Here is a 26,935-nt window from a genome sequence, read left to right as displayed (position 1 = left end):
AATTGAATTGTAGATACCCTGTGACCTTCATCTCATTTCTATTGCCTCAAAACTCCAGCTCTATACGAAAGGCTTAGAAGGATTCAGAGCAGTGAAGTTGAGCCACTACTCCCAAGTAACATTCATGAGAAGCCAATCTACTCACTTTGTTAGACATACCTGGGATTATGGTTAACCTGGTCCCTTGCCCAAATATCACATTCCTGAGGCCACCTTCATCACACAATAAGAAAAGACTTTACAAAAATGGAAGGAGAAGCACAGTGTTTGCTCCTCACTCTACTGTGAGTTCTTAAGTGAACATTAATGAAGCCCTTGGTGAAGCTCCACCAAGAGCCATATGGCGTCTCCGATCAAGTATTCAAAAACTCAAAGAACCACAAGGTTGCTTCACACTTTGTTGCCATGGGATGAGCCTTTGGATTTTGCAATCTCAATCCAATAACTCTAGAGATACGGTCTTTCCCTTCTCAAGGGAAATACTCACAAGGTTTGCCTTCTTACACCTGAAATGATATCTAAATAAATTTGAGGGATTAGAGTCACATCTCATGGTAACAATGAAGATCTCAGCCTTTGGGTCCTCCTGGTTTCTCCCAGGTGTCTCCCTGATAAAAATTTAGCTAACCCAGGACTTTCTTCTCACTTTTGTTGCTCTTAAAAAAAGAAAGAAGAAGTGGAAGTGGAAGTGGAAGTGGAGGAGGAGGAGGAGGAGGAAGAAGGAGAAGGAGAAGGAGAAGGAGGAGAAGGAGAAGGAGAAGAAGAAGAAGAAGAAGAAGAAGAAGAAGAAGAAGAAGAAGAAGAAGAAGAAGAAGAAGAAGAAGAAGAAGAAGAAGAAGAAGAAGAAGAAGAAGAAGAAGAAATTGCACTGAATTCTTGGGTGACAAGCAAAATATCTTCTTCCTCCTCAAATAAATTTCTCTATAAATATTTTGGCTTTTTAAAGAAGAGGAAGAGGGAGAGGGAGGAGAAGAAGAAGAAGAAGAAGAAGAAGAAGAAGAAGAAGAAGAAGAAGAAGAAGAAGAAGAAGAAGAAGAAGAAGAAGAAGAAGAAGAAGAAGAAGAAGAAGAATAATTTTTTTTTTGCTTCTCATCAAAGATTCTTGGATGAATGAATGTTAAATATGTTAAAATTCCACAAAGGTTTTTTTTGGAAGACTTCTTCAGAAACTCCCATGGATGAACCTTCAGTGGTCATCCAGTTAAACCAAATTTGAAGAGAAGTCATGATGAGACATAAATATGAATCTAATATTTAGATTCTTGACTTGGAATGCATTCAAAATGAAACTGGAAGATTACAAGCTATTTCCTCACAATTCCAAAATTCTAGTCTCTCTTAGAGGTTTTTAGCAGATTGGAATATGGGAAGGACTAGATAGAAGTCCCAAGATTCCCAAACCTTGTTGTGATATTCTCCTGCTGATAACAAACATTGCATAGAAGAATTCAATCCTTGTACGTAGAATTTATAATGTTTCCATAGGCCCATTTCTATATCACTTACTTAATGAGATTCACTCTCAGTGTTGCAGGATAAATGAGTAAATTAAGCTCATGTGAGCTTAATGGAATTGTCACCTATTGATATCTTGACTGATTATCTGTTACTGATTACGTTTTCTCAAGTTAGATGCTTTTATATCATAAGTGCATAATTATATTATTACCTAGGCAGATAGACACAAATTGAGAAAATTAATGCATAGTAATTGCGGTGGGGGTGGGCAAGGAAAGGACCCACTTGTGTTGACCACAAGGGCAAGAATAAACCAATAAAACTTACTTGGTCTTACAAACAAGTTAGTCCCTCTTCCGAAGATGACATTCCTGGTGCTACTTGTATACACAATGCTTTCTGCCTTGACAAAAACGTGTCTTCCTATTTCTATCAACAACTATACCTTCCTTTGGAAGCGCTAAATCTGTTAACATTTAACATTAAAATATCAAGGAATTGAAATCTAAAAAATCATCTGGATATGTGTTCCTATAAAATGCTGTCCTTTCAGATGTTGATTCTCTGGAAGTGTGAACCCACTCTGCAAATTAAAGGTAAAGGTTCCCATTTCAAAGCCGAAGAGCCAGGGCTGTCCGAAGACATTTTCGTAGTCACGTGGCCAACTTTATGAAATGCCGAAGGCGCACGGAACGCTGTTACCTTCCCATCAAAGGTGATCCCTATTTTTCTACTTGCATTTTTGCATGCTTCGAACTGCTAGGTTGGCAGAAGCTGGGACAAGTAACGGGAGCTCACTCCATTACGTGGCACTAGGGGTTCAAACTGCCGAATTGCCGACCTTTATGATTGACAAGCTCAGGGTCTTAGCCACTGCATTTCCATAATTTAGATAGCGTCAAGAACCTTACTTATTCTGCAGTCAATATTGTCCAAAGGGCAACTCTCAAAAAGACAACTCAGGATGGGAAAAAAATGCATATCCAAGATTGGATTGAAAGAGCCCATAGAAACATTTAGGAAGGGAGGTGGCCTTGTGGATTAAGCAGTCATAGGCTTCATCTGCTCCATTTGGAAAAGCCAAAGAACAAATATTTGGAAGGTGGGACATGTGAATTGGGCAGGACATGAGAAGGATAAAGGGAATCAGAAACTGAACTTACTTGGAGTCACCTCCAATTTAGTTCCACCTCCAAAGATGAGCTTATTTAAACTACTGTAGATCCACAATGCTTTCTTTCTTGACAAAAACTGCCCGAAGCAGGACAACATCGAGAGCAAAGGTAGGGGAGATGCCTTCAAAAATGTTTGACGTGGCAAAGAAAGTTTTTTCTCCAGTTCACATCCACCCAATTTTCTCGGTGGACTCTAGCTGTGAGGACTTCAAATCACAAATTTCTCAGCAGTTTAGACCCATTAAGATCACTTTAGATGGATTGTTGTACATCAAAAGCAACAGGACTTCCTCTTAGCTATATCCTCAAAAAATCATTAAATATCTCCAATATTTAATGACTTGCTCCTGGGGAGGAAAATCTATGGCAAATCTAGACAGTATACTAAAAAGTAGAGACATCACTCTGCCAACAAAAGTGCTTGTTGTCAAAGCTATGGTTTTTCCAGTTGCAATGTATGGCTGTGAAAGTTGGACCATAAGAAAGGCTGAGCACCAAAGAATTGAAGCCTTTGAACTCTGGTGCTGGAGAAGACTCCTGCGAGTCCCTTGGGCTGCAAGGCGATCAAACCGGTCAGTCCTAGAGGAGATCAACCTTGACTGCTCTTTAGAAGGCCAGATCCTGAAGAGGAAACTCAAAGACTTTGGCCGCCTAACGAGAAGGAAGGACTCCCTAGAGAAGAGCCTAATGCTGGGAAAGATTGAGGGCAAAAGAAGAAGGGGACGACAGAGAATGAGGTGGCTGGATGGAGTCACTGAAGCAGTCAACATGAGCATAAATGGACTCTGGGGGATGGTTGAGGACTGAAAGGCCTGGAGGAACATTGTTCATGGGGTCACGATGGGTCAGACACAACTTCACAGCTAACAACAGCAACAATATTTCAGAACTATTGAGAAATCAAGGATTGTAAATTATCTTGCACAGAGGTTGACCATGGTGAAGCAATACAGGAAGGGAGGGAGGGGAAAGATTGTATAGATTTCTTGATTTCTGTGCTTCCTTTCTCCCAAAGAAGGAACATTATCACCCATAAATTATGCTATTATGTAATTCATGCTATGAAACAAAGCTTTGGGGACGTAGGGAGGAAACATCAAATTTCTAAAACAGTGTAGGAGATATCAGGCAAAATTCCATTCATTCCCAAAAGGAAGGAGAAAAACACACACCACTCCTCCACTTCAGAACAATGAAGGTGAGACCTTACTCGTCTGTAACACTCACGAGAAGCCAATGTGCTGAGAATGTTTGACATACCTGGGATTATGGTTAACCTGGTGCCTTGCCCAAATATCACTTTCCTATAGCCATCTTGACTACACAATAAGAAATGTCTTTACAAAAATGGAAGCTGAAACACTGGTTTTCCCTCTGCTCCATTTGGTGTGTTCTTAAATGAGCACTTCATTAAATGAGCACATTAACTAAGCACTTCATGAAGATATAATGGAATAATGTGGAGCCACCGATCTAGCATGCAAAACAAAAAACAAAAAAATCCAGACAGACATACATTTGCTATCCACACTTTGTTCCCGTCTAACCATCATTCGGTTTTTTGCAATCCTGGCCTCTCAAGAGATGGGTCAGACACCACTTTGCAACTAACAACAACAACATGGATCGTTTAATTTTGGTAGTTCTAAGAAGTCTACCCCCAAACATTATAAGCAATAAATATTGAAGATAAAGGCGTGGAATGGAAATTTGTAGACCAAGTCATGATTAGGAAAATGTGCATAACAACTCTCAGAATTGTTTATAATCCCTGAAGACTGCGTATAAATTTGGGGTGGTTTTGATAATCGCTGAAAACAGCATATAATGGGGGATGAGAAAGAAAAAGACCCCTCTTGCACGGACCTTAAGACCAAAACAAAAAAGACTAAAACTTACTTGGAATTACAACCAGCTTAGTTCCACTTCCAAAGATGATCTTATTGGTGCCCTGGTATACACAGTGCTTTTTGCCTTGGCAAAAACATGGCTCCCTATTTCTTTCAGCATTCATAACATCCTTTTGAAAAGCTAAAGCTCTAGACTTGAGCATTAATATGTCAAGGACAGTGGCTGGTGGAGATCTGAAGCATTATTTGGAATGGAACGCTTGCCTATCCAAAGGGCACCAAGATATTTTTGGGAGCAGAGTTTGCTTATGAACTAAGTGGTAATTGACTTCATTTGCTCCTTAGGAAGAAGCCAAAGGTCAATTTTTGAGAAGGTGGACATGATTCACAACTTTTATCTTTTATGTATACTGAGAGCTTATGCACTGAAGACAAATTCCTTGTGTGTCCAATCACACTTGGCCAATAAAGAATTCTATTCTATTCTATTCTATTCTATTCTATTCCATTCCATTCCATTCCATTCCATTCTCTATTGTCATATTCTATTTTATTTTATTCAATTCCATTTCATTCTCTGTTGTCGTATTTCATTCTATTCTATTCTATTCTATTCCATTCCATTCTCTATTGTCATATTCTATTTTATTTTATTTTATTCCATTCCATTCCATTCTGTTATCGTATTTCATTCTATTCTATTCTATTCTATTCTATTCTACTCTACTCTACTCTACTCTACTCTACTCTACTCTACTCTACTCTACTGTATTCCATTCCATTTCATTCTCTGTTGTCATATTCTATTTTATTCTATTCCATTCCATTCCATTCCATTCTATGTTGTCATATTTCATTCTATTCTATTCTGTTTCTGTTTCTGTTTATTTGGATTTATATGCCGCCCTTCTCCAAAAGGACTCAGGGCGGCGTACAACATTAAAAAAACACACATCCCAAAGTTAAAAAAACTGTTCTATTCTGTTCTATTCTATTTTCTATTCTATTTTCTATTCTATTTTCTATTCTATTTTCTATTCTATTTTCTATTCTATTCTATTCTATTCTATTCTATTCTATTCTATTCCATTCCATTCTATTCTATTCTACTTCAACCCAGATACTTTTGGGAATGGAGTGACACTGAGCGAGAGGATTTCCAGACCCTTACTCGGCCCTCCAACATATTGAGGAGATGCTCCTAAAAATATACTGGAATGTCAGGGTTTTAAAGAAGGAAATAAAAACTGAAAAACTTAAAATAAAAGGAAGGAAAGAAAGGTGAGGGGGGGAGTAGAATAGAAGTAGACAGAAAAAGCTTCAGATTTTCTCTACAGTCAAGATAATTCCAAGAGAGCCTCCTGTGTTGGCAGAAATAGCAGAAATAAAGAATGAAAACTGACTTGGCATGAAAATCAGCCTAGTCCCACTTCCAAACAAAATCTTGTTGCTAAGGGTAAACACAGTGCCTTGACAAAAAGATGTCTTTTTATTTGTATCCGCAATTGCAACTTTTTTTTAAAAAAAATCTACAGCTTTAGAGTTTAGAATTAAAACACTGAGTGATATCTCTCATCATTACCTCCCCAAAATAATGGGGGGAAACGATTTTAGCATAGCAAAGACTGGATAGAAATGCCAAGATGCCCAAAATATGTCATGCTAGTCCCCTGCTGTTTTGTTAAGAGAATTTACAATGATTAGAGATGGACTCAGCCTTTGAAAGTTGCATTTTTTCATAGTTCCATTGCCACATTATCTACCGGGATTTATTATCTGTGTTGTGGGATAAATGGGTAAATTAAACATGTAAACTTAATAACCACTGTCACCTGTTGGTATTGGCTGTTTATTCCATTCAATCTCAGAGCTGATCCTATCCATCAATAATTCAACATTATTAACCCCAAGAATACAAAGGTTTTCTGGGGAGAAACATTATTAATAATCTGCCTGAATCCATTAATCCAATAATCCAATAATGACAGAACTGCTTATGGAAACTATCCATAAACTAATAGACTAGTTACAATAGTATAAGGGCATACCGTATATGTTAGAAATAGATGGAAAAGAAATAAATGCACACTTCACTTTTTATAGTCATGGAAGACGGCATATAAATGGGGGGGGGGGTAGCACAGGAAAGACCCTCTTGCACGGACCACAATGGCAAGAATCAAGGGCTAACACTTACTTGGTGTGACAACCAGCCTTGTCCCACTTCCAAAGATGAGTTTATAGTTGCCACTTTGTACACAGTGCTTTGTGCCTTGACAAAAACTGCTGTCACTTAAATAAACTTAGCTTCAGAACTGGAACTAAATTCGATGTGACTCCAAGGAAGCTTCAGATTTACCTTCCCTTCATTCTTCTCCTGTCCTGCCCAATCACATGTCAATATTTGGTTTTGGCTTCTTTCCACTTAAATGAACATTAACTAAAAAAATATTAGAATGGAACGGCATGCCTCCAGAAGATGTGAATGCTACAACACTGAAGGTTTTAAGAAGAGATCGGGTGACCTTTTAACTAAAATGGTAGAGGGTCTCCAGATTGGGCAGAGGGTTGGACTGGAAGACCTCTAAGGGACCTTTCAACTCTGTTGTTCTGTTCTGCTTAATGAAAGTCCATGAAGTAATGTCTGTGGAGATTCTCAGTCATGGTTGTCCCAAAGGTGCTTTTTCTGGAGGCAACTGGACTGTCTTGTTCTATTCCCCACTATCCTGTCACAGCTGAAGAAGCTTCTTGGATGAGAAGCAAAACATCTTCAAAGAAAATCCAAGGAAGCCCAGTTGCCTCCAGAAAAAGCACCTTTGGGACATAATCTGGATGATTGAGGATCTCCATAGACATCAAACCTTCATAATTCTAATCACAATCCAACTTTCCAGAGAGCTGAGTATTTATAACCATTGACATCTCCTCAGTTTCCCCTCCAGAATCTTTAGGAGGACAATTTCTAGAATGCCCACCTACACGAACCACAGTCTGCCTGGCCACATTAGATGGACATTCATAAAATTCTTATCCTAACATTTTTGGAAACCCCTCTTGTCAGAAAGATGAAGTAGAATCTTATTTCCATTTCTTATTCTCTCCTTCTAACATTTCTTGAGAAATCCAAGATTTTTTCTTAATTTTTCCAGTTGGTCTATGGTCCAATACACAAGCAGAAAGAAGCTACCTCAAGCACAACACAAGTACATTTGTGTGTAGTATTAGTGGACCAACTTACTTGGCATAACAATCAGCCTGGTGCCAGATCCCCAAGTGATCTTGCCATAGTTACTACTCACAGTGATACTATCCCTTACACAAACCCGTTAATAAAGTGTTTCAAACACAACTAGTAAACTTATAGGATGGGTTGGGGAAGATGTTTAAGAATAAAACTCAGGTTGTTGGAAAAAAAGCACACAGAAATGCTATTTCTCTCTCATGATCTAAGCATTTTCTCATGATCTAAATATTTAGATCTCCTTATATATGTTCTAACAAACCTCAGTGAGGCAATTTGAATTAAGCCAGGGTCTTTTTGTACAGTTTACAGATCTATTCCCTGCTTTTCATAAAAAAGATCTATCTCAAGAATGGGGTTGTTAAACAAGGTTGCGAGTAAAACAGTAGCTGATGAAAGTTGTGTCTTCTCTGTGTTCATCTTCAAAGATCTCTAGAAGTTCATGGTCCATCTCTCCGTCTCTTTGTCTCTGCCTCTGTCTATTTCTCTCTCTGTCTCTCTCATGTGTGTGTTTGTATATACGTGTGGGTGTGGGTGTGTGGGTGTGTGGGTGCATATTTGTGTTGTATTTGTGCTGATAAATAAATAAAGGGAGACTAGTATAGGTCTATTTCAAGCTATTTGGCTCTCATTAGCTAGCCATACCGTTGTTGAGAGCTAAGTAGCTTGAAATAGATCTATACTAGTCTCCCTTTATTTATTTATCAGCACAAATACAACACAAATATAAAAAGGCAACATTAAAAATATGGTTTTCTGCCTGGATGGTCTCCTGCAGTGAGCTGATAGACAGAAAGGGGGAGTAGTGAGCTCCCTCCCATATTTGGGCATACCAGGGGTTGTAACACACGTACGTATGTATGTACATACATACATACATACATACATACATACATACATACATACATACATACATACGTGTGTGTGTGTGTATTTGTGTTACAACCCCAGGTATGCCCAAATATGGTAGGGAGCTCACTACTTCCCCTTTCTGTCCTTCAGCTCATAACAGAGGACCATCCAGGCAGAAAACCATATTTTTATTTTTAAGGTTGCCTTTTTATATTTGTGTTGTATTTGTGCTGATAAATAAATAAAGGGAGACTAATATAGATCTAATTCAAGCTATTTAGCTCTCATCAGCTAGCCATACCCTTACTGGGAATCGAACCAGGGCTGTATTGCATATTAGGCCGATGTAATTGCCACTAAGCCACAGGCTCTCTTCCTTATCAGCTAGGCCAGGGAAATGGCCTAGCTGATAAGGAATAGATCTATACTAGTCTCCCTTTATTTATTTATCAGCACAAGTACAACACACACACACATATATATATACATACACACACACACACACACACACACACACATATATATATATATACATACACACACACACACATATATATATATATACACACACACACACATACATACATAGATAGATACATACACACACACATACATATACATATACATACATACAAGGTGTAGCTATAAAAGAGCAGACAGACATTGTGATCTCCAGAACTTAAAATAAATTAGCTTTCGTTAGAGTCTGCTAATATCATCAGAGTGTAAAAACTATCATTGAAGAGATATTTGCCTTTATACATCAATGATCAATTTGGCCATTGCACGCATGATAGGTGGGAGGCAGATGGATGGGCCTACCATGCGCACAATGGCCAAATTGATCAATGATGTATAAAGGCAAATATCTCTTCAACGGTGTGTGTGTGTGTGTGTGTGTGTGTGTGTGTGTGTGTGTATTTCCAATATAAACATGTCATGATATTATTGTTCGACCATCCATGAGCCAAGTCTAAGTTGCCTAAGATCAGAAAGCTGAAAATCCTACAAGCACATATGTTGGTTGGTTGATTGATTGATTGACTGACAATATACCATCAAGATGTTGTCAGCTCTTAGCAACCACCTAGACCTCTCTTATGGTAAGAATTATTATGAGTGTATGGCTTTTTTTTAAAAAAAAATAATGTCTTTATTCAGAGCCTATAAAGTTTCATAATAAAGTATGCAGTGTGCTTTTTCTTTTGGGGAATTAGCATACTCAGTTGGGTAACGATGGTTGTATGGAACCAAATATGGATCAAAAGTAGTAATTGCTTGAAAGGGATGACACGGGGTTTCCAATCAAAGTCATTATTCCTCAACTAATGATCAGAACTGAACCTGGAATTTTCTGCAAAGCGTGCAGATGCTTTGAGATGCCGCTATGTTTTATAATATGGGGAGGGGGGTATAAGGCAAAAAATCAATCTCTTGAACTGACCACAATAGCAGAAACAAAGAACAAAAACTTACTTGGCATTACGACCAGCCTAGTCCCACTTCCAAAGTAAACCTTGTAGTTAGTGTTATACACAGTGCTTTCTGCCTTGACAAAAACATGTCTTCCTGCTTGAATTAGCAATTTTTGCACAGTAGACCAGAGAATCCACATTACTTCATGGATGTCCCAAAGGTGCTTTTTTTGCAAGAGGCAACTGGACTTTCTGTTTTTTTCTTTGAAGACTTTTCACTTCTCATCCAAGAAGCTTCTTCAGCTTAGACAGCTCTTGGACAAGAAACAAAAAGTCTACAGAGAAATGTCTTCAGAGAAAAACCAGGAAGTCCAGTTGCCTCTTGAAAAAACATCTTTGGGACAACTAAGATGTTTCACTTCTCATCCAAGAAGCTTCTTCATCTCAGACAGCTCTTGGGCAAGAAGGGAAACATCTACAAAGTAATAACTTCAAAGAAAAAACAGGAAGTCCAGTTTCCTCTTGAGAAAGCATCTTTGGGACAACTAAGATGTTTCACTTCTCATCCAAGAAGCTTCTTCAGCTCAGACAGCTCTTGGGCAAGAAGGGAAACATCTACAAAGTAATAACTTCAAAGAAAAACCAGAAAGTCCAGTTGCCTCTTGAAAAAAGCACCTTTGGGACATCCAGGAAGTAATGTGGATTCTCTGGTCTCCTGTGCAAAAATTTGTACAAGCACACGTTTGCCGCGCAATTTGTCATACTCTAATGATTAATCAGATCTTTGCAACCTGAATCTGAAAGGCTCAAAGATATGGTCTTTCTTTTCTCAAGGGAAAGAAACCTGAGGTTGTCTTCTTCCTACCTAAAATGACATCGTCCCATTCTAACAATGAAGTTCTCAGCTCTCCCGTCCAAATGCTTTCTCCTTCATAATAAAAAAATGTAACAATTCTCCTTCATTGTAAAAATTCATACATGATTTAGATGAGGGAATAGAAGGAGAACTTACCAAATTTGCAGATGATACTAAGCTGGCAGGAATAGCCAACACCCTAGATGATAGGCTCAAGATCCAGATGGATCTTGATAGACAGGAACACTGGGCCCTATCTAACAAAATGAAATTCAATGTAGAGAAAAGTGAAGTCTTACACTTAGGCCAGAAAACCAAAAGTACTCATATAGACTGGGTGAAACCAGGCTTAATAGCAGTAACTATGAGAGAGATCTTGGAGTCTTAGTGGACAATCAGTTAAGTATAAGCCAACAGTGGCCAGAAAAGCCAATGCAATCCCAGGTTGCATTAACAGAGGGATACAGTCAAGATCAAGGGAAGAACTAATACCACTCTATAAAGCCTTAGTAAGACCACGCCTAGAGTACACCATCCAGTTTTAGTCACCGCATTATAAAAAAAAACCATGTTGAGACTCTAGGAAAAGGGCAGAAAAGAGCAACAAAGATGATTAGGGAACTGGAGGCTAAAACATGTAAAGAATGGTTGCAGGAACTGGGCATGGCTAGTCTAGTGAAGAGAAGGATCAGGAAAGACATGATAGCAGTGTTCTAATACTTGAGGGGGTGCCACAGAGAGGAGGAGGGGTCAAGCTATTTTCCAAAGGGACCTGAAGGCCAGACAAGGAATAAGGGATAACAACTGATCAAGGAGAGTTTCAACCTAGAAATAAGGAGAAACTTTTCCAACAGTGAGAGCAATCAGCCAATGGAACAGAAGTTGCCTTCATTGTGGTTGTGAGAGTTGTGGGAGCTTCATCACTGGAAGCTTTCAAGAAGAGACTTGACTGCCATCTGTCATCAATGGTGTAGGGTCTGCTTGCGTGGTGGGTTGGACTAGATGACCTACAAGGTTCCTTCCAACTCTGTTAACCTGTATCTGTATGTAAGATCCCCACGGGTCTTCTACTTCTATTTCCCTCAAAACTTTATCTCTGTAAGGAATGCTTAGAAGCAGTCACAAACAGCATGGGATTCTACACAAAGATTCCTGCTACAAACGTACTACTGGTTTATGTGTCATTATAGATAGTATTTATCTTTTGAAGATGGCTTCAGAAACTTACGTGGATGAACCTTCAGTTCTGTTCCCGTTCCAAATACAACTCTGAACGTGCCATCACTTCTCACAGTAAATTGGATCTTTACAAAAAGTCATCACTTAAGCCAACTTTGATGACAAGTTACGATGAAGTTTCCAATCGTACATATGTCAGAACTGTGGAAGAATTTTATCAGTTCTGGGAAGCCTATTGCTTGCTTGATGCTTTTGTGGAAATCATTTGTGCAAATCCAATTAAGATTAATACAATAGACATAGATAGAGAAAGGGTATCTCCTAAAATGATTGGACAGAAGATATTCTTGATGGGTAAGTCCGTTCAGGAATATTTGTTGGGATATCTTAGAATAGATTGGACAGAGAGAAACATATTCTTGATGGGTAAGTCCATTCAGGAACATTTGTTGGGATATCTTAGAATATAATAGAATAGAGTTGGAAGGGACCTTGAATGTCTTCTAGTCCAACCCCCTGCTTAGGCAGGAAACCCTACACCACTTCAGACAAATGGTTATCCAATCTCTTATAAAAGTTTCCAGTGTTGGAGCATTCACAACTTCTGGAGGCTAGTTGTTCCACTGATTAATTGTTCTAACTGTCAGGATTTTCCCCCCCTTAGTTCTAAGTTGCTTCTCTCCTTGATTAGTTTCCACCCATTGCTTCTTGTTCTGCCTTCAGGTGCTTTGGAGAATAGCTTGACTCCCTCTTCTTTGTGGTAGACCCTGAGATATTGGAAGACTGCTATCATGTCTCCCCTCTTCTTAATCCTTCCTTCCCAAACATGCTCTCCAAATTATGGGATGACAATATCCATAATTTTAATTGGACAGTTATAACCACTGGCTTCACATCAGTTTCACCTCAAGAATCTTTAGGAGGAGAAATCATAGAATTCCTACTTATCCTGACTATATCCTGCTGGATCATGGTTGGATTGGGGATTTATATAATTCCTTCCATTTCTGGAAGCGCCTATATAGCAAAAAGCTGAAGTAAATTTTTTACTTATTTATTTATAAAATTAATAGGGTGCCCCTCTTACCTCAAAGTAACCCCGGATAGCTTACAACCATACAAAAATAAAAACTGTATAAAAAACATAAATAAGTTAAATCAATAAAATCCATCCAGCGTTTCACATTCTACCGCTCTAACGTGTCTTGTGGAAGCCAATATCTTGGCTTAGAATTCCTAAAATTCTTCATTTTTCCCATCAATCTATGGGGAAAAAAAAGGTCTCCAACACACAAGCCAGAAGTACCTTCAAACATCCTCAAACGCAACGCAAGTACATTAGTGTGTCATATTAATGGTACCAAACTTACTTGGTATAACGATCAGCCTGGTGCCAGATCCCCAAGTGATCTTATAGTCGTTATTCACCGTGTCACAGTCCCTTACAAAAAGCCATTAGTTTTTTTGAAAGTGCTACGAACACAGCTAGCAAATAAAACGAACAGGATGCGCTGGGAGGGAAGCTAAAGAATAAACCCAGGTTTTTTGGGGGGAAAAGCATGCAAAATTGCTAATTTTCTCTCCTGATTTAAGTAGATCGACCTGTAGATTTCCTCATAACTCTTCCAACAAACTCTAAGGAGACTATTGCATTTAGGCTGGAGGCTCTCTGAACAGTTTGCAGATCTATTCCCTGCTTTCAGAAAAAAAAAGATTAACTTCAAGATTGAGATTGGAAGTAAGGTTTTGAGTAAAACTATGTAGGAAAATGGTGTCTTATCTTTGTTCGTATTTAAGAGTTTCGAGAAGTTTATGGTCCACCTCTCTCCTCTCCCCTCCCCTCCCCTCCTCTCTTCTCTGTCTTCCTCTCCTCTCCATCTTCCTCTCCTCTCCTCTCTGTCTTCCTCTCCTCTCTGTCTTCCTCTCCTCTCTGTCTTCCTCTCCTCTCTGTCTTCCTCTCTTCTCCTCTCCATCTTCCTCTCCATCTTCCTCTCCTTTCCTTTCCTCTCCTCTCTGCCTTTCTCGCCTCTTCTTTCTGTCTTCCTCTCTTCTCCTCTTCTGTCCTCTCCTTTCCATCTTCCTCTCCTCTCCTCTCCTGTCATCTCCTCTCCTCTCCTCTCCTCTCTGTCTTCCTCTCCTCTCCATCTTCTTCTCCATCTTCCTCTCCTTTCCTTTCCTCTCCTCTCCTCTCTGTCTTCCTCTCCTCTCCGCTCCATCTTCCTCTCCTCTCCATCTTCCTGTCCTCTCCTCTCCTGTCATCTCCTCTCCTCTCCTCTCCTCTCCATCTTCCTCTCCTCTCCTCTCTGTCTTCCTCTCCTCTCCTCTCTGTTTTCCTCTCCATCTTCCTCTCCTTTCCTTTCCTCTCCCCTCTGCCTTTCTCTCCTCTTCTTTCTGTCTTCCTCTCCTCTCTGTCTTCCTCTCCTCTCCTCTCCATCTTCCTCTCCTCTCCTCTCCTGTCATCTCCTCTCCTCTCTGTCTTCCTCTCCTCTCTATCTTCTTCTCCATCTTCCTCTCCTTTCCGTTCCTCTCCTCTTCTCTCCTCTCTGTCTTCCTCTCCTCTCCTCTCCATCTTCCTCTCCTTTCCTTTCCTCTCTTCTCCTCTCCTCTCCATCTTCCTCTCTTCTCCTCTCCTCTCCTCTCCTCTCCTCTCCTCTCCTCTCTGTCTTCCTCTCCTCTCCTCTCCATCTTCCTCTCCTCTCCATCTTCCTCTCCTCTCCTCTCTGTCTTCCTCTCCTCTCCTCTCTGTTTTCCTCTCCATCTTCCTCTCCTTTCCTTTCCTCTCCCCTCTGCCTTTCTCTCCTCTTCTTTCTGTCTTCCTCTCCTCTCCATCTTCTTCTCCATCTTCCTCTCCTTTCCTTTCCTCTCCTCTTCTCTCCTCTCTGTCTTCCTCTCCTCTCCTCTCCATCTTCTTCTCCATCTTCCTCTCCTCTCCTCTGTCTTCCTCTCCTCTCCTCTGTCTTCCTCTCCTCTCCTCTCTGTCTTCCTCTCTTCTCCTCCCCAGCTTCCTCTCCATCTCCATCCAGGGAAAGGGAGAGGGAGGGAGTGGGAGAGAAAGAGGGAGGGAGATGGAGGGAGGGAGAGGGGGGAGGGAAAATGGAGAGGGAGGGAGGGGAAGGGGAGGGGGAGAGAGAGAAACAAAGAAAGCAACTTCTTGTGATGACCACAATAGCTGAAAAAAAATCGAAAACTTACTTGGCATTACAACCAACCTAGTCCCACTTCCAAAGTAAAACTTGTAGTCAGTGTTAGACACAGTGCTTTCTCCCTTGACAAAAACATGCCTTCCTACTTATATCAGCCGTTACAACATACTTTCTCAAAGGCACGAAATGAAATATCGCAGGTCAACTTGCTCAATCTCCTTTTCAAGAGCCCTTTAATTTGGCTCTTGGAACAAAATGCTTCGATTATTTAATGTACAGGCCTTGAATGAGTGGGAAAGGGGAAGAATACATCCCATTTTCTTATTTGTAACAGCAATTTCAACTTCCTTTTCAACCAATAAATAAGCCTCTGTTCTTCAGGGTTAAAATGTCAACAAATACAGCTATTGGAAAACCGAAGCCTCATTTTAACATCTGCAGGGATAAAATATTATCGGAGCTCTAGTTTCTTCTTTGGACTTATGAATCCATTCTGCCTTTTCATCCTTTAATTTCCAAACTCAACCCAAACTTTTACTTACAGGGCCATCAGTTGATTTGTTCAAAAAATGCCCTTGTAAATATGCTGAATATCTGATATTAGGTAAAGGTTCCCCTCGCACATATGTGCTAGTCGTTCCCGACTCTAGGAGGCTTTGCTCATCTCCATTTCAAAGCCGAAGAGCCAGCGCTGTCCGAAGACGTCTCTGTGGTCATGTGGCCGGCATGACTAAATGCCGAAGGTGCACAGAACCCTGTTCCCTTCCCACCAAAGGTGGTTCCTATTTTTCTACTTGCATTTTTACATGCTTTTGAACTGCTAGGTTGGCAGAAGCTGGGACAAGTAACGGGAGCTCACTTGGTTACACAGAGGTAGGGATTCGAACTGCCGAATTGCCGACCTTTCTGATCGACAAGCTCAGCGTCTTAGCCACTGAGTCACTGTATCCCTTATGTTATATTAATTAGACTTAATTAAAAGACATAAAACGTCCTGGCTTCTAGCAAAATAAGTGGTGGATTCAGGAAAAATAACTACTTCATACATAGGCAGCATTCCTGAAAAAGTCTCACGTGCAAATGTGATAGAAATATGATAGAAACTTCCTCAAGCAGAATGGAGGTACATTAATGTACAATATTAGTGGATCAACTTACTTGGTCTAATGACGAGTCTTGTGCCAGATCCCCAAGTGATCTTGAAAGCGTTACTACTCACAGTATGACAGTCCCTTACAGAAACCCATTCATTTAAGGGAGATCTTACTACACATAACACTTATTTTTGGTTTGGTCAAAAATCCCTGAAGTCCATCAATGATTCACTCTGACAATAATTATCTTCACAAAATTCCTGATATTTTTATCTGCCCAAACAATAGTTTCCCTCCTATTTTCAGGTCATGTTTTTTGGCTAGTTCTTCGAAATCAGGGGTATCAAAGTTATGTCATTAAGGTGGCATCACGTGACGTATTGTGGCTGTTTTTAACCTTTGCTAAACTGGGTGTGGTCAGGACCCAGCCCGCCGACCACAGGTTTGACACCCCTGTTCTAAATATTTGAATGTTTAGGCTAGTTTTTTCTAAATAATTGAGCGTCTATTAACAAAAAATTGAGTGCCTGTTAACAAATCCAATTTGTTCATAGACATTCAATACAAATGCACAACAACAACAACAACAACAACAACAACAAAATACTACTTTAGTTTGGACTGCCATTTATCAAAAATGGTATACCATCTCTTGGGCAGGGGGGTTGGACTAGATAACCTACAAGATCCCTTCCAAATCTGTTAATCTGTAACTATCTGTATGCATAGTTTAATTTTAAACATCTTAGAAAGTCTATCTCCAAACATCACAGGCATGAAAGGTCAAAAATTAGGTTAATGAATGAAATACTGCAAGCCAACTCAAACTCTTAAAATTTTTCTCAATCGACTTTTGAGAAATTTGATTATTGAATCAAATATTTAGATTATTGAATTTGAATACATTCAAAAAGAGAATGCAAGATGGCAGCCTATTGTTTCCTTAGATAGAACCCAAAATTCCCTTTGTCCTGAAATATAACAAGGACTGGATAGAAACACCAAGATTCCCAAGCCTTCTCATGATGTTATCCTTCTGATACCAGAAACTAAAGATATTATAAATGATCTCAGCTCTTGAAAGCAGAATTTATAATTCTCCATAGTTCTATTTCTGTGTTACTTCCTTCCTGAGATTTCACTCTCAGTGTTTTATATATAAATAACACGGGTGTTATTTATTTGCGCATTTCAGCTTGATACACGTGTATTTCGCCTTTTGATATGTTGGCTGCTGATTCCTTCCTGATTACCTTTTTCTGGGTTTATTTATCATTTTTATTTGTTTTTAGGGTCATATGTGCATGACTATATGAAGACACCAGGAGAATTAAGGACCCATGAATTTCTTCAGTCAAAATAATATCGGAAACCACAGAAATAATCAGAGAATTTGTTAATCACGGAAGACTACCTATAAAATGTGGGGGGTGGGCAATTAAAGACCCTCTCATTCTTACAACAACAGCAGAAATAACTTACTTGACATTACAACCAGCCTCGTCCCACTTCCAAAGATGACCTTGTTGTTGCCCTGGTATACACAGTGCTTTTTGCCTTGGCAAAAATATGGCTCCCTATTTCTTTCAGCATTTATCACTGCCTTTTGAAAAGCTAAAGCTCTAGACTTGAGCATTAAAATGTCAAGGACGGTGGCTGGTGGAAATCTGAAGCATTATTTGGAAATGGAACAGTTGCCTGTCCAAAATTTGATTTGAAGGGCACCCAGATACTTTTAGGAATGGAGGTTTGATTGCAATGCATATAGGTAAAGGTTCCCCTTGCACATATGTGCTAGTTTTTTCTCACACTAAAGGGCGGTGCTGATCTCCATTTCAAAGCCAAAGATCCAGCACTGTCTGAAGACGTCTCCGTCCTCATGTGGCCGGCATGACTAAAAGCCGAAGGCGCACGGAATGCTGTTCCCTTCCCACCAAAGGTGGTTCCTATTTTTCTACTTGCATTTTTTACGTGCTTTCGAACTGCTAGGTTGGCAGAAGCTGGGACAAGTAACTGGAGCTCACTCCATGACGCAGCACTAGGGAACTGCTGAACTGTCGATCTTCTGATTGAGAAGCTCAGCGCCTTAGCCACTGCGTCCCTTGATCTGGCCTATAGGCTAATATGTATAATTTAAATGTTGAGTTAAGTCTTTGGGGTGTGTGGTCTGTCGCCATGGTCTATGGCCACAAAAAGTATTTAAAGGAGGTCCGTGGAGAAGAAACGGTTGAGAACCAACGTCTAACAATGTTGTCCTTCAGATGGGTTGGAAAACAGCTGCCCTATTTCCCACCCAACTTGGAGAAATCCGAGCTACAGTTTCCTTTCTTTTCCTCTGCTTTCATATAGGACCTGAATCCATACATGAAGGTTGAAGTTTAGGAACCATGAAAAAATGGCACCTATCCTCAGAGAAGTGGCAAAGCCTCCCCTAATAAAATAGCTGCTTTGATATAATTTAAGTTAAATTTAAAAGCATGATATTATCTGTGTTAGGGTACCCCATAAATGCATATGTATGTATGCATGCATGTATGTATGTATGTATGTATGTATGTATGTATGTATGTATGTATTGTGTCACAACCCCTGGTATACCCAAATATAGGAGGGAACACACTGCTTCCCCTTTCTGTCCTTCGGCTCACTCCAGGAGACCATCCAGGCAGAAAACCATATTTTTTAATGTTGCCTTTGTTGTATTTGTGTTGAATTTGGCTTAGTGGCTAACACATCTGCCTAATATGTAATACAGCCCAGGTTCAAATCCCAATAAGGGAATGGCTAGCTGATGAGAGCTAAATAGCTTGAAATAGATCTATATTAGTCTCCCTTTATTTATTTATCAGCACAAATACAACACACACACACACGAACACATGAAAATAATATATATAATATGATTTATCATTTTTCAGCACAAATACAACACACACACACACAAACACACACACAATATGAAAATAATCACTGAACTAAGCATTGAGTTTGATCGTTGCTGGAGACTACATATAAATGTGGAGAGAGAGAAAATGAGTGATGGAGAGACCCTCTTATGCTGATCGTAATGGCAAGAATGAAGATCTAAAACTTACTTGGCTTGATAACCAGTCTGGTCCCACTTCCAAAGATGAACTTACTGAAACTACCGCTATACACAGTGCTTTCTGCCTTGACAAAAACAGGTCTACCTATTTGTATAGGTCATACAGCCACAAGTTTCCTACACCATTTGTTGCCATCTAATCTTCATTTCTGGTCTAAGAGGCTGAGCTTGTCGATCAGAAAGGTCGGCAGTTCGGCGGTTCGAATCCCTAGCGCCGCCTAATGCAGTGAGCTCCCGTTACTTGTCCCAGCTTCTGCCAACCTAGCAGTTTGAAAGCACGTAAAAGTGCACGTCGAAAAATAGGAACCACCTTTGGTGGGAAGTCAACAGCGTTCCGTGCACCTTCGGCGTTTAGTCATGCCGGCCACATGACCACGGAGACGTCTTTGGACAGCGCTGGCTCTTCGGCTTTGAAATGGAGATGAGCACCACCCCCCAAAGTTGGGAACAACTAGCATATACAGTATGTGTGAGGGGAACTTTTACCTTTACCTTTAATCTTCATTTGGATTTTACAGCCCCAATCTGAAAGCCCTCGAGATGTAGACTTTGCCTTCTCAAGGGACAGGAACATGATGTTGTCCTGCTTCCCAGAGGAACTGACATCTAAAGACATTGAAAGGCTTATACTAGCAACCCATTAGAACAATGATGTGATCCTGTTGTCTCCTTATAACAGAATAACAGGATTGGAAGGGACCTTGGCAGTCTTCTAGTCCAACCCGCTCCTCAAGTAGCATTTCAGACAAATTGTTATCCAATCTCTTCTTTAAAACCTCCAATGATGGAGCACCCACCATTTCTGGAGGCAAGTTGTTCCTCTGATTAATTGGTCTGTTAGGGGATTTAGGTTGCTTCCCTCCTTGATTAGTTTCTATCTATTGGGTCCTGTCCTGACTTCAGGTGCTTTGGAGAACAGGTTGAACCCTATCTTCTTTGTGGCAGCTCCTCAAATAGCTGGACACTGCTATAATGTCACCCCTGGTCCTTCTTTTCATTAGAATCACCCCTTCTAGTTCCCCAATGGGAAAACAATTATAAATTTATATTAAAAAGTTACATCATCTACGTACCTCAAGAACATATGTGGGATCTGGCCGATTAGGAAACAGAATGCTTACCTTTTTTTTAATTTAAAAGGTTGTGTAAACCTACAGAGTCTTTATTTTCATTAAACTAAACCTACCCAATTCCTGCAACCTTTTTTCAAATGTTTTAGCCTTCAATCCCCTCTATTTAGAATAGAATAGAGTAACAGAGTTGGAAGGGACCTTGGAGGTCTTCTAGTCCAACCTTCTGCCTAGGCAGGAAACGCTACACCACTTCAGACAAATGGTTATGCAACATCTTCTTAAAAACTTCCAGTGTTGGAGCATTCACAACTTTTGGAGGCAAGTTGTTCCACTGTGCTAACTGTCAGGGAATTTCTCCTCAGCTCTAAGCTGCTTCTCTCCTTGATTAGTTTCCACCCATTGCTTCTTGTTCTACCCTCAGGTGCTTTGGAGAACAGCTTGACTCCCTCTTCTTTGTGGCAGCCCCTGAGATATTGGAACTCTGCTATCATGTCTCCCCTAGTCCTTCTTTTCATTAAACTTGATACCCCCAGTTCTTCATATGTTTTAGCCTCTGTCCCTTAATCAATCATTGTTGCTCTTCTCTGCACTCTTTCTAGAGTCCCCACATCTTGTTTACATCATGGCGACCAAAACTAGATGTGGTATTCCAACTGGGGCATTTAAAATGTAGATACATGGGAGCCTTCTTCTTACTCCTGTCACCCTCAAAACTTCATCTCTATAAGAAATGCTTACGAGTCGGAATCAGAAACAGAGCCCCATCATAAATACACTACCAGCATTACACAAATTTTATGTTGTAGACCTGTTTAAAAACTTACATGGAAGAACCTTCAGCTCTGTTCCAGTTCCAAATATAACTTTAGATGAGCTGTAACTATCACAGTGTTCTGGGCCTTTACCTAAAGTCAAAACCTAAGATAAGAGGCACTGAAGAGACTTCAAATCATGTTTATGTCAGGAGTATGTCAAGTGAGGTGCTAATGCCACTCTATAAAGGCTCAGTAACACCACACCCAGAAGACTGCATCCAGTTTTGGTCACCACACTATAAAAAAGATGTTGAGACTCTAGAAAAAGTGCAGAGAAGAGCAACCAGGATGATTTGAGGTCTGGAGACTAAAATATATGAAGAACGGTTGCAGGAACTGGGCAAGGCAAATCTAGTGAAGAGAAGGACCAGGGGAAACATGATAGCAAGTGTTCCAATATTTGAGGGACTGCCACAGAGAGGAAGGAGTCAAGGTATTTTCCAAGGCACCTGAAGGCCAGACAAGGAATAATGGATGGAAACTAATCAAAGAGAGAATCGACTTAGAAATCAGGAGAAATGTTCTGACAGTGAGAACAATCAACCAGTGGAACAGAAGTTGCCTTCAGAAGTTGTGAGAGCTTCATCACTGGAGGCTTTCAAGAAGAGATTGGACTGCCATTTGTCAGAAATGGTATACCATCTCTTGGGCAAGGGGGTTGGACTAGATGACCTACAAGATCCCTTCCAAATCTGTTAATCTGTAACTATCTGTATGGATAGTTTAATTTTAAACATAGTAGAAAGTCTATCTCCAAGCATCACAGGCATGAAATGTCAAAAATAAAGTTAATAAATGAAATACTGCAAGCCAACCCAAACTCGTAAAAGTTTTCTCAATCGACTTTTGAGAAATTTGATTATTGAATCAAATATTTAGATTATTGAATTTGAATACATTCAAAAAGAGAATGCAAGATGGCAGCCTATTGTTTCCTTAGATAGAACCCAAAATTCCCTTTGTCCTGAAATATAACAAGGACTGGATAGAAACACCAAGATTCCCAAGCCTTCTCATGATGTTATCCTTCTGATACCAGAAACTAAAGATATTATAAATGATCTCAGCTCTTGAAAGCAGAATTTATAATTCTCCGTAGTTCTATTTCTGTGTTACTTCCTTCCTGAGATTTCACTCTCAGTGTTTTATATATAAATAACATGGGTGTTATTTATTTGCGCATTTCAGCTTAATACAGGTGTATTTCGCCTTTCGATATGTTGGCTGCTGATTCCTTACTGATTACCTTTTCCTGGGTTTATTTATCATTTTTATTTGTTTTTAGGGTCATATGTGCATGACTATATGAAGACACCAGGAGAAATAAGGACCCATGAATTTCTTCAGTCAAAATAATATCTGAAACCACAGAAATAATCAGAGAATTTGTTAATCACGGAAGACTACCTATAAAATGTGGGGGTGGGCAATTAAAGACCCTCTTGTTCTTACAACAACAGCAGAAATAACTTACTTGGTATTACAACCAGCCTCGTCCCACTTCCAAAGATGACCTTGTAGTTGCCCTGGTATACACAGTGCTTTTTGCCTTGGCAAAAACATGGCTTCCTATTTGTTTCAGCATTTATCACTGCCTTTTGAAAAGCTAAAGCTCTAGACCTGAGCATTAAAATGTCAAGGATGATGGCTCATGGAAATCTGAAGCATTATTTGGAAATGGAACCGTTGCCTATCCAAAATTTGATTTGAAAGGCACCCAGATACTTTTAGGAATGGAGGTTTGATTGCAATACATATAGGAAAAGGTAAAGGTTCCCCTCACTCATATGTGCCAGTTTTTTCTCACACCAAAGGGCGGTGTTGATCTCTATTTCAAAGCCAAAGATCCAGCACTGTCCGAAGACGTCTCCGTGGTCATGTGGCCAGCATGACTAAATGCCAAAGGTGCACAGAATGCTGTAACCTTCCCACCAAAGGTGGTTCCTATTTTTCTACTTGCATTTTTTATGTACTTTCGAACTGCTAGGATGGCAGAAGCTGGGACAAGTAACAGGAGCTCATTCTGTTACACAACACTAGGGATTTGAACTGCTGTAATGTTGACCTTCCTGACTGACAAACTCAGCGTCATAGCCACTGACCCACCGCGTCCAATATATACAATACACGCGGCAATACATAAAATGTAATGCTAATGATGTGAGTATGATTAATATATTAATACAAAACCCCAAGGGAGGAGTAAGGAAAACATGCCCCCCTCCCCCCCAAAAATAAAAATCTACAAGAACTGAAATATTAAAAGGGATGAGGGATGAAAGATAGAAATAGAATTCCTATTAACAAATGATGTGCATTATCAAGATATGAAATAGAGGTAGAAATTAGAAAGGGGGAAATATCACTATAAATACTGTATTGTTGTACAACATGTTAAAATTAGTATGTGGACATAAAGACTAGAAGTTGAAAGATGACTGTCTTATGTACAATGCTATTATAATGATGTGAGTATGACTGATGCAGGGTTATCAAAATTGTCAGTCATTACTGTTATTATTTGGTATCAAAATGAATGATACCAAGGAGCCACACTGTTCATGTAAATATATATATATACATAAAAAAGGAATGGAGATTGCTGTGTGGAACCAAGCAGTTCTCCAATACACAAGCAGAGAGAAGCTACATACCTCAAGAACAACACAAGTAATATTAGTGTGTAATATTAGTGGACCAACTTACTCGGCATAACAATCAGCCTGGTGCCAGATCCCCAAGTGATCTTGTCATTGTTAAAATTCACAGTGGTACAATCCCTTACGCAAACCCATTAGTGAAGGGTTTCAAACACAACTAGTAGTTCTTCAAGAACTCCAGAGGAATATTTTAAGACATCTTTCCCCCAGATGTGAGGTAACAAAATTCGAAATTGTCCCTATGGTGCTTTTCAAAAGCAATTGGATTTTCTCGGGTGTTTTTTTTTTCCTTGAAAATATTTCATTTCTCATCCAAGAAGCAGCTTCTTATTCTGTCTTCAGGCTGCTATCGGATGCTTCTCGAATGAGTAGCGAAACGTTCTCAAGGAAAAATAACCCAAGAAAGTCCACTTCCCTTTTGGGAAAGGACCTTTGGGACAACCGTGGTCTCAATGTCTGTAGAGATTCTTAGCGATCCAGATATATGGTTGTCCCAAAGGTGCTTTTTCTGGAGGCAACTGGATTTTCTTGTTCCATTCCCCACTATCCTGTCACAGACGAAGACCCTTCTTGGATGAGAAGCAAAACATCTTCAAAGAAAAACCAAGGAAGCCCAGTTGCCTCCAGAAAAAGCACCTTATTGGGACATAATGTGGACGATTGAGGATCTCCATAGACATCAAACCTTCATAATTCTAATCACAATCCAACTTTCCAGAGAGCTGAGTATTTATAACCATTGACATCTCCTCAGTTTCCCCTCCAGAATCTTTAGGAGGACAATTTCTAGAATGCCCACCTACATGAACCACAGTCTGCCTGGCCACATTAGATGGACATTCATAAAATTCTTATCCTAACATTTTTTGGAAACCCCTCTTGTCAGAAAGATGAAGTAGAATCTTATTTCCATTTCCTATTCTCTCCTTCTAACGTTTCTTGAGAAATCCTGGAAAAATTTCCAGTTGGTCTATGGAAATAGCAGAAGTCTCCAATACACAAGCAGAAAGAAGCTACCTCAAGCACAACACAAGTTCATTTGTGTGTAATGTTAGTGGACCAACTTACTTGGCATAACGATCAGCCTGGTGCCAGATCCCCAAGTGATCTTGTTATAGTTATTATTCACAGTGATACAACCCCTTACACAAACCCATTAGTTAAGTATTTCAAACACAGCTAGTAAACCTATAGGATGGGTTGGGAAAGATGTTTAAGAATAAAACTCAGGTTGTTGGAAAAAAAGCACACAGAAATGCTATTTTTCTCTCATGATCTAAGCATTTTCTCATGATCTAAATATTTAGATCTCCTCATATACGTTCTAACAAACCTCAGTGAGGCAATTTGAATTAAGCCAGGGTCTTTTTGTACAGTTTACAGATCTATTCCCTGCTTTTCATTAAAAAAAATATCTATCTCAAGAATGGGGTTGTTAAACAAGGTTGCGAGTAAAACAGTAGCTGATGAAAATTGTGTTTTCTCTGTGTTCATCTTCAAAGAACACACACACACACACACACACATATACATATGTATATACATATACATACAAACAAGGTGTAGCTATGAAAGAACAGACAGACATTGCGATCTCTGGATCTTAAAATACATGAGCTTTCATTAGATTCTGCTAATATCGTCAGAGTGTGAAAACTACCATTGAAGAGATATTTGCCTTTATACATCAATGATCAATTTGGCCATTGCACGCATGATAGGTGGGTCCCTCTGTCTCTCTCTCTCTTTCTCCTAGAAGCACATATTTTGGTTAATTGATTGATTGACTAATTGGTAATGTACCATTAAGATGTACCTTCACATTTCTAGGTTCTATCATATCTCTGTACACTGCACGAGTCAAAAAGAGGGCCGTAAACATATTCACAGACCCCTCACATCCTGGACACAAATTGTTTCAACTCCTACCCTCAAAACGATGCTGTAGAGCCCTGCACACCAACTAGACAAGAACAGTTATTTCCTGAACGTCATCATTCTGCTAAACAAATAATTCCCTCACCACTATCAAACCGTTCACTAAGACTGCATTATTATTACCATTAGTCTTCTCATCGTTCCTATCACCCATCTCCTCCCACCTATGACTGCATGACTATAACTTTGTTGTTGTATTCTTACAATTTATATGGATTGTTTCCTGATTGCTTATTTGCATCTTATGATGATCATTAAGTGTTGTACCTTATGATTCTTGATGAATGTATCTTGAGAGCATATGCACCAAAGACAAATTCCTTGCGTGTCCAATCACATTTGGCCAATAAAGAATTCTATTCTATTCTATTCTATTCTATTCTATTCTATTCTATTCTATTCTATTCTATTCTATTCTATTCTATTCCATTCCATTCTATTCTATTCTATTCTATTTTATTCTACGCTATTCTGAAGATGTTGTCAACTCTTATCAGCAATCTAGACCTCTCATGGTAAGAAGAATTATGAGTTACTGATTTTTAATTTTTTTAATGCCTATTCAGAACCAATAAGGTTTCATAATAAAGTTGTAGTATGCCTTTTCTTTTGGGGAATTAGCATATTCAGTAGGGTGACGATGGTTGTATGAAACCAAATATAGATCAAAAGTAGTAATTGCTTGATAGGGATGACATGGGGTTGCCAGTCAAAGTCATTATTCCTCAACTGGAAATGGGAAGATCAGAACTGAACCTGGAATTTTCTGCAAAGCATGCAGCTTGAGCTGCCGCTATGTTTTATAATATGGGGAGGGAGGAGGGGGGTATAAGGCAATAAATCAACCTCTTGAACTGACCACAACAGCAGAAACAAAGAACAAAAACTTACTTGGCATTACGACCAACCTAGTCCCACTTCCAAAGTAAACCTTGTTGACATTGTTAGACACAGTGCTTTCTGCCTTGACAAAAACATGTCTTCCTACTTCAATCAATATTCATTCTCAAAGGTATAAAATGAAATATTACAAACCAACTCAAGAGTATGAAAATCGGTTCAATCTCCTTCTCAGAAATG

At 39.5% G+C, this 26,935-nt stretch overlaps 1 protein-coding gene across 7 annotated transcripts in view; it reads right to left on the bottom strand.

Moving 5' to 3' along the window:
• Window positions 1-26,935, bottom strand: part of LOC309400509 (T cell receptor alpha chain MC.7.G5-like) — a 233,387-nt gene that overhangs the window by 36,022 nt on the left and 170,430 nt on the right. The window contains exon 1 of one of the 7 annotated variants that reach the window (XR_014176673.1): window positions 13,397-13,440. The exons of 5 other annotated variants lie outside the window; for them this stretch is intronic. The gene's annotated coding sequence lies outside the window, so the exon portion shown is untranslated. Of the gene's footprint in view, window positions 1-2,621; window positions 2,674-13,396; window positions 13,441-26,935 lie in introns of those variants that run through there. One more of the 7 variants, XR_014176674.1, reaches the window with a different exon arrangement.

The sequence above is a fragment of the Natrix helvetica genome (assembly GCF_964273705.1).
Source record: "Natrix helvetica genome assembly, chromosome: W".
Taxonomy (NCBI): domain Eukaryota; kingdom Metazoa; phylum Chordata; class Lepidosauria; order Squamata; family Natricidae; genus Natrix; species Natrix helvetica.
This window is presented reverse-complemented; position numbering and strand designations above follow the sequence as displayed.